The following is a 9,505-nucleotide window of genomic DNA, read 5'->3' as shown; positions in this document are numbered from 1 at the left end:
GGCTCGAACTCACCGACCGCGAGATCGTGACCTGAGCTGAAGTCGGACGCTTAACCGACTGCGCCACCCAGGCGCCCCTCAACCTTAGACAACCACTAATCTACTTTTGTTTCAACAGAGTTGCTTTTTCTGGACATTTCATATAAATGAGATCATACAATACATGTAGTCCTTTGTGACTGGCTTTCACAGAGCATAATATTCAAGTTTCATCCCTGTATAGCATATTATCAGTATTTTATTTCTTTTTATCGCCGAATATTCCATTGTATTGATATACTACATTTTATTTATCCAGTTGATGGACATTTGAGGTTGTTTCCACTTTGGGGCTATTATGAATAATGCTGTGATGAATATTCATGTACAATTGGGGGGGGGGACATATGTTTTTCTTTCTCTTGGCAGATACTTAGGAGTGGAATTGCTGGATCGTGTCCCAACTCTGTTTCACTATTTGAGAGACTGTCTCAGAACTTTTTTAGATTGTTTGAATCATCATCCAAGTAAAATTCGTATGTTGTAATTTGTTGTTATATCCATTAAGAATCTTTTGGGGTACTTGGTGGCTCAGTTGGTTAAGAGTCAGACTCTTGATTTTGGCTCAGGTCATGATCTCACAGTTCGTGGGACTGAGTCCCATGTCAGGTGGCACGCTGACAGTACAGAGCCTGTTTGGGATTCTCTCCTACTCTCTCTCTGCCCCTCCCTGCTCAATAAATAAACTTAAAAAAATTTTTTTTTAATCTTTGTTTATTTTTGAGAGAATGCGTGTGAACAGGGGAGGAGCAGAGAGAGAGGGAGACACAGAATCTGAAGCAGGCTCCAGGCTCTGAGCTGTCAGCACAGAGCCTGATGCAGGGCTCAAACTCACGAACTGAGATCATGACCTGAGCCGATGTCGGACACTCAACCGACTGAGCCACCCAGGTGCCCCTAAATAAACTTTTTTTTTTTAAAGAATCTTTTGAGAGAGGGAGGCAAACCAGAAGAGACTCTTTTTTTTTTAATTTTAATAAAATAGTTTTATTTAACCCAAGATTGCCAAAACATCATTTGAACATGTGACCAATATAAAAATCGAGACATTTTATATTCTACTAAGTCTTCAAAATCCAGTGTGTATTTAAAACTAATAAGCACATCTCAATTTTAACACTAAATTTTTACCAGAAAATATTTGATCTGTATTTAAATTTCCTAAAATCCACATGTGAAAAAGTAGATTCACATATCCAGGTTGTTCTAAACATACTTAAAAAGTTCTCTAGTAACTGAATCAAGTAGAAGTTTTTAAATTATATTTAAATTAGTTAAAAAGTCACTTTCTTAGTCACACCAGCTACATTTCAAGTGCTTGTGAGGTACATATGACTAGTGACTGTTAAGTCTATACTGTTAAGTAATATACCTTCTTGTATATTACTATCTACTTATTATTTCTATTTAGCTTTTTATCACTTAAAACAAATCTGAACCTTTTAAACTTTATCTATTTTGTTGGTTATGTATATATTCCAGTGGTTAATCTGATTTTGTGCCAAAGAGACTCTTAAATACAGAGAAAAAACTGAGGGTGTTTGGGAGTGTGGGGGAGAGGGGAAAATGGTTACAGGCATTGAGGAGGACACTTGTTGGAATGAGCATTGGGTGTTGTATGTAAGCCAATTTGACAATAAATTATATTCATAAAAAAAGAATCTTTTAATCTATAGATCTCCTGCCCTCTTTTCCCCCCTCTGCAATATATTTAGTGATGAAACTGGGTTATTTGTCCTGTAGTTTCTAACCATCTGGAATTTGCTGCTTCCCTCCCTGTGGTGTCATTTAATATGTTCTCTGTTCCCTGGCTTTCTTATGAATTGGTAGTTAGGGCAAGAGGTTGATTCGTTTTAGGGTCAGTATTCTGTCAAGAATACTTCATGAATGGTTTCATATGCTTCTGTCAGGAGGCAAAAACTCTCTGGATGTTCTCTCTTTTTGTCATGTAAGCAACCATGAATAGTCATTGTCTAGATACACATATTCATTAGAGATTATGAAATGGTGGTATTCCAGCTTTATCATTCCTTTTTTTTTTTTTTTTTAGCTGGAATACTTCTAGAAAGAGAAACTTCCCTTTACCAAACATTTGTTGCCCTGGTATACATTTTGTATGAGGAAAGCAGAATAAACTTTGATTCTTTCCTCTCATTTGCCAGCTTAAAAAATGAATTTATTGCCTAATACTCTGCAAAAATGGTCATTGAGTTTTTTTCTTTTTAGCATCTCTCCGGACTCATAGATTTACATATATTTGATGTATTTCCATCCATTGCAGCTATTCTTTTTTAATTTTTAAATGTTTTTTTTAATGTTTATTTATTTTTAACAGAGAGAGAGAGAGCGAGCATGAGTGGGGGAGGGGCAGAGAAAGAGGGAGACACAGAATCCGAAGCAGGCTCCAGGGTCTGAGCTGTCAGCACAGAGCCCGATGCGGGGCTCAAACTCACAGACTGTGAGATCATGACCTGAGCCAAAGTTGGACGCTCAACCGACTGAGCCACCCAGGCGCCCCTATTCTTTTTTAATTTTTAAATTTTTTTTTAAATTTATTTTTGAGAGAGAGAGAGAGACAGAGACAGAGCATGAGCAGGGGAGGGGGAGAGAGAAAGAGGGAGACACAGAAGCCAAAGCAGGCTCCAGGCTCTGAGCTGTCAGTACAGAACTCAACGTGGGGCTCAAATCTGTGAACCATGAGATCATGACCTGAGCTGAAGTCGGCAACGTAACCGACTGAGCCACCCAGGCGCCCTTGCAACTATTCTTATTGATGCTCAAATCATCTCATTTTTGGCACATGGAAGCATCTTCAGTTTGACTCCTGCGTCCTTTTGACAAGACCACAGAAGTATATAATAATTTCTTTGATTTCTGGTATTACCTTCTGGTCTAGGATTAATTTGTACATTTCATACCCAGCTCTGAAATCTGCTATTTTTCTAAGGATACTTAGTTCCTTTTGATGGGAAGTGGTATTTAGAGATCACAATTTTGTGCTAGGGGTGTTCATTGCTACCGCATTGCTCATTGTTTCTAGGTCTTTTCAATGGATAGAGCTAGGAAGTAGTCTTCTAAGGTTAAATACATCATAAATTCATACTTATTTTTTCAATTCAAATTCAGGATTATAGGGTTTTTACTTAGCTTCTCAGATCTTACATTTACATATTTTCCTGTCATGTGGTCTGATGCTCTTGATGTTTCTCAGCTAGAAGTTGGTGCCCACAAGCCCTCACACTCATTGTTTCCCAAATTGAACTCATCATTGTCTCTATCAATTTTCACATCCCCAAACCTACAAATCCACCTGTGTTCCCACCTAGGGAGCAGGGCAGGTGGACCTAGAGCCTAGGCAGGCAAATTGAGGCAAAACATGTTTGAGGACTCTGGGTAGTAGGGTTTGTAGACCTCTAATATGGAAATGTCCACATGTCCCGTCACTGGTATAGGTGTCCAGGGCAGCAAGACTAATCCCAGACCCAGTGACTGGTAGAGTGTTGTTGCAGTCTCTGTCTTGAGCAGCTTCTTGGCCTGGTAAGAAGAATATAGCATTTAGAGACAAAGAAATCTGTGTGTGTTTGTTTATTATATCAAACCCTTAGGTAGTTCCATGACCTTTAGCAAGTCACTTTCCTTCGTCTTAGCTTTCTTTTTTTTTAATTTTTTTTTTCAACGTTTATTTATTTTTGGGACAGAGAGAGACAGAGCATGAACGGGCGAGGGGCAGAGAGAGAGGGAGACACAGAATCGGAAACAGGCTCCAGGCTCTGAGCCATCAGCCCAGAGCCCGACGCGGGGCTCGAACTCACGGACTGCGAGATCGTGACCTGGCTGAAGTCGGACGCTTAACCGACTGCGCCACCCAGGCGCCCCTCCTTCGTCTTAGCTTTCTTATCTGTCAAATGGAGACGGGGAATTAATCCCACAGATTTCTTGGAGAAACTAATTTTTTAATATTCTTATTGTATTATTTTTTAAAGTAACCTCTACACCCAACACAAGGCTCGAACTCACAACCTTGAGATCAAGTGTCATAGCCCTACTGACTGAGCCAGCCGGGTGTCCCAGAATGTCATTTAAATGCAGTCATGCTGTATGTAGCCTTTTGAGTCTGGTTTCTTTCATTTTGCATAATATGTATGAAATTCATGGATGTTGTTCATTGTATCAATATTCCCTGTTCTTTTTTTACTGCTAATATTGCATTCCATGAATGTACCGTTTATCTTTTATTCAGTAATTGAAAGACATGTGGGTTTTTCCAGTTTGGGTGATCATGAATAAAGTAGCTATAAACATTGGCATACAGGTTTTTGTGAACAAAACTTCTTGGGAAAATACCTAGGAGTGGTACTGCTGGGTTATATGGAAAGCATATGTTTAACTTTTTTAAGAAACTGTGACTCTTTATGGCTATACCATTTTGTATTCCTTTTTTTCCAATTTTCTTATTGTGGGAAAATACATATAAAACTTAAACCATCTTAACCAGTTTAAAGTGGTATTAAATACATTAATAGTTTTTACAACCATCATTACCATCTGCCTCCATATTTCCTTCATCCTGTAAAACTGAGACTGTGTACATTACACAATAAATCCCTATTATTCCACCCTCCACAGTCCCTAGCAATTACCATTCTACTAGTGTTTGTCTCCATGATTTTGATCATTCTAAGTACGTTATGTAAGTAGAATCATGCAGTCTTTGTCTTTTTGTGACTGGCTTATTTCACTTAGTATAATCCTCAAGGTTCATCCATGTTGTAGCATATGTCAGAATTTCCTAATTTTTTAAGGCTGTGTAATATCCCATTACATTGATATACTGCATTTTGCTTATCCATTTATCCCTCAGTGGACACTTGGATGGCTTACATATTGTAGCTATTGTGAATAATGCTGCTGTGAACATGGGTGTAGAAAAATATCTTTGAGACCCTGCTTTCAGTTATTTTGAGTATATAACCCGAAGTATAAATGCTAAATCATATAGTAACTGTGTTTTTAATTTTCTGAGGAATTGCCGTACTGTTTTCTGCACAGCAGCTGTACCATTTTTCAGCCACCAACAGAGCATGGGGTTCCAATTTCTCCACATCCCCACCAATACTTGTTCTTTTCTTTTTTTTCCTTTTTTTCTTTTCTTTTTTGTACACTAGACATATTAACGAGCGTGAGATAGTGTCTCATCATAGTCCTTTGCCCATTTTTGAATCAGATTGTAGAATTCTCTATATATTCTGGATATGAATCCCACATCAGATATATGATTTCACAAGTATTTTCTTTTATTCTATGGGTTTCATTTTGACTCTGTTGGCATTATCTTTTGATAAGTGAATTGGAACATTTTTTCATGGTATCTAACTTCTTTATATGTTTAAACGTTTTTTTTTTTTGTTTTTTTTTTTTTTTTTTTTTTTTTTTTTTTTTGGGACAGAGAGAGACAGAGCATGAACGGGGGAGGGGCAGAGAGAGAGGGAGACACAGAATCGGAAGCAGGCTCCAGGCTCCGAGCCATCAGCCCAGAGCCTGACGCGGGGCTCGAACTCACGGACCGCGAGATCGTGACCTGGCTGAAGTCGGACGCTTAACCGACTGCGCCACCCAGGCGCCCCACTTATTTATATGTTTTTTTGTTGCCTGTGCCTTTGGTGTCATATCCAAGAAATCATTGCCAAATCCAATGTCATGAAGATTTTTCTCTATGTTTTTTTCTAATAGTTTTACAGCTTGAGGTCTTATATTTAGGTCTTTGATCCTTTTTGAATTAATTTTCATATGTGGTATTAGATAAGGGTCCAACTTCATTATTTTGCACGCAGATATCCAGTTTTCCCAGCACCATTTGTTGGAAAGACTATTCTTTTCCTATCAGATGGTCTTGGTGCCATTGTCAAAAATCATTTGACCGTGTATGCAAAGAGCTCTCCATTCTATTTTATTGGTTTATATGTCTGTCTTTATGCCAGTACCACAGTGTTTTGATTACTGTAGCTTTGTGTACTAAGTTTTGAAATCAGAAAGTATGAGTCCTTCATCTTTTTTCTTCTTTTTTTAAAAATTAAACTAAATGGGGCGCCTGGGTGGCGCAGTCGGTTAAGCGTCCGACTTCAGCCAGGTCACGATCTCACGGTCTGTGAGTTCGAGCCCCGCGTCAGGCTCTGGGCTGATGGCTCGGAGCCTGGAGCCTGTTTCGGATTCTGTGTCTCCCTCTCTCTCTGCCCCTCCCCCGTTCATGCTCTGTCTCTGTCTGTCCCAAAAATAAATAAAAACGTTGAAAAAAAAAAAAATTAAACTAAATTATTTTTATTTTTATTTATGAGAGAGAGAGACAAAGCATGAGCAGGGGAGGGGCAGAGAGAGAAGGAGACACAGGATCCAAAGCAGACTCCAGGCTCTGAGCTGTCAGCACAGAGCTTGATGTAGGGCTCGAACTCACAAACCGCAAGATCATGCAGCTGCCTCTTTGTTCTTCCTTTTTTTTTTTTTAATTTTTTTTTTCAACGTTTTTTATTTATTTTTTTTGGGGACAGAGAGAAACAGAGCATGAACGGGCGAGGGGCAGAGAGAGAGGGAGACACAGCATCGGAAACAGGCTCCAGGCTCCGAGCCATCAGCCCAGAGCCTGACGCGGGGCTCGAACTCACAGACCGCGAGATCGTGACCTGGCTGAAGTCGGACGCTTAACCGACTGCGCCACCCAGGCGCCCCTGTTCTTCCTTTTTAAGATTGTTTGGCTGTTCAAGATCCCTTGAGATTCCATAGGAATTTTAGGATGGAAATTAATATTTCTGTTTTTAAAAAGTCACTGGGATTTTGATAGGGACTGCATTAAATCTGTAGATTACTTTGGATAGTATTAACATCTTAAAAACATTGTCTTCCAGTTCATGAATATGAGATGTTTCTCTTTATTTATGTCTTCTTTAATTTCATTCAGCAATATTTTATAGTTTTCATTGGATAAGTGTTTCACTTCCTATTGTGTTAATTTCTAAATATTTTATTCTTTTTGATGCTATAGTAAATAGAATTGTTTTCATAATTTCCTTTTCAGATTATTAGCTGTCTGTATACAGAAATGCAACTGATTTTTGAGTGTTGACTTTGTATCCTGCTACTTTGCTGAGTTCATTTATTAAACTTTTTTAAATAAAATCATTAGATTTTGAACATAAAATATCATACCATCTATGAACAGAGATAACGTTACTACTTCCCTTACAATTTGGATGGCTTTTTAAATTATTTATTTATTTATTTTTGGGTGATCACATTTATTGAAAGGGTTGGAAAAAAATTGAATGCACTTTAGTGTAAGAATTTTTGAGTTATCTGCAAATCAACTCATTTCAGGAGTGGAAGGATCCTTGGTCATTTCTTAATATCAAAATTTACACAGGTTTCTCTTTTGAATGTCTTCTACATTTAAAGAGGCAATCGTACAAAGTCTTCCATATTCCATACGTGATAAATTCTTTGTTTCAGCCAATTCTTTTAAAAAAAAACTTTATTATTTATTTTTGAGAGACAGAGTGAGAGTGGGGAGGGGCAGAGGGAGGGAGACACAATCTGAAGCAGGCTCCAGGCTCTGAGCTGTCAGACCAAACCCCGATGCGGGGCTTGAACCCACAAACTGTGAGATCATCACCTGAGCCGAAGTCAGCCGCTTAACCTATTGAGCCACCCAGGCACCACTGTTTCAGCCAATTCTTAATGGAGGGCAACTAGTACAACATCTCCTGGGACAAAGAGCATCAGAATATTCCATTTTGTGTATATACATACACACACACATATCTTTGTATGTTTCCTCATCAATTTCTATGGTAATCACAGTTTCTTCCACATCTCTCAACATTGTATTTACATCCTGATCATAAACATGTAGTCTTCCTTGAAACTCTCTGTTGTTTCTCATTTTCATATAAATTCACTCATCAAGGCCAAGCCTGATGAGATCCAGGGCTCTTCTACAAGTGCTGGTAGTTTGTTGATGGTCCACATCGTCTGCCATGTTTCAAACCCTGAACCCTTTCCCCTGGATGCCTTTTACTTCTTCTTGCCTAAGTGCTCTGGCCAGAACTTCCAGTACTGTGGTGAGTAGAATGGTAAAAAGAATGAATAGAATAGAATGGTGAAAGTGAGCATCCTTGCCATGTTCCTGATCTTAGTAGGAAAGCCTTCAGTCTTTCACCAGTAATGTTTACTGCAGGTTTTTCATATATGACTTTTATTATGTTGAGGTAGTTTCCTTCTGTTACTAGTTTGTTGAATATTTTATGAAATAATGTTGAATTTTGTTAAATTCTTTTTATGCATCTATTGAGATGATCATGATTTTTAGCTTTCATTCTGTTAGTGTTGAATCATCATTGTGTTCCAGGAATAAATATCTCCTTGTCATGGTGTATTATCCTTTCAATATGCTGCTGAGTTCAGTTTGCTTATATTTTATTGAAGGCTTTTGTGTCTATATTAATCAGGGATATTGGTCTGTAGTTTTCTTTTCTTGTAATATTTTTGTTTGGGTTTGGTATCATGATAATGTTGACCTCATAAAATGAGTTAGAAATTATTTCCTTCTCTTCAGTTTTTGGGAAAACTTTGAGAAGGATAAATACTAGTTTTTCTTTAAATGTTTGGTTTATTGGGGTGCCTGGGTGACTCAGTCAAACATTGCACTCTTGATTTTGGCTCAGGTCATGATCTCAGAGTCATGAAATCGAGTGTTGGGCTCCACACTGGGTGTGGGACCTGCTTAAGGTTCTCTCTCTCTCTCTCTCTCTCTCTCTCCTCATGCTCTCACTCTCTCTCTAAAAAAATAAATTAAAAAATTAAAAAATAAATGTTTGATATATTTCATCAGTGAAACCATCAGGTCCAGGGCTTGTTGTTGTAAGATTTTTTTTTGAAAGACTTTTTTTTGTTTTGTTTTTTTTAGAGAGACAGGGGGAGAGTATGTGTGAACGGGGGAGAGGGGCAGAGAGAGAGAGAGAGAGAGAGAGAGAGAGAGAGAGAGAAAAGCTCCACACTCAACATGAATCCCTATTTGGGTCTTGATCCCACAACTCTGGGATCATGACCTGAGCTGAAATCAAGAGTCGGATGCTCAACATGCTCAACCAACTGAGCCACCCAGGTGCTCCTTGAAAGATTTTTTATTAGTGATTCAGTCTTCTTACTAGTTACATCTAGTCAGATTTTCTGTTTCTTTGTGAATACGTTTTGGTGGTTTTGTGTTTCCAGGAATTTGTCCATTTCACCTAGGTTATATAGTTTGTTGGTATGTAATTGTTCATGATACTCTCATAATCCTTTTTATTTCCATAAATAGGATTTCCATAGAATAAGTTGTGTCCCCACTTTAATTTCTGATTTTAGTAATTTGAATCTTCTCGCTTGTTTTCCTTAATCCATCTAGCTAAAGGTTTGTCAATTTTGTTGATCTTTTCAA

The 9,505-nt window shown here is 38.2% G+C and overlaps 1 pseudogene; it reads right to left on the bottom strand.

Moving 5' to 3' along the window:
- Window positions 1–7,750: 7,750 nt before the first annotated feature.
- Window positions 7,751–8,065, bottom strand: LOC115502358 (annotated as a pseudogene).
- Window positions 8,066–9,505: the final 1,440 nt, after the last annotated feature.

Source organism: Lynx canadensis, chromosome E2 (assembly GCF_007474595.2).
Source record: "Lynx canadensis isolate LIC74 chromosome E2, mLynCan4.pri.v2, whole genome shotgun sequence".
NCBI lineage: Eukaryota > Metazoa > Chordata > Mammalia > Carnivora > Felidae > Lynx > Lynx canadensis.
The sequence above is the reverse complement of the archived record's forward strand: the minus strand, read 5'-3'. Positions and strand labels throughout refer to the sequence as shown.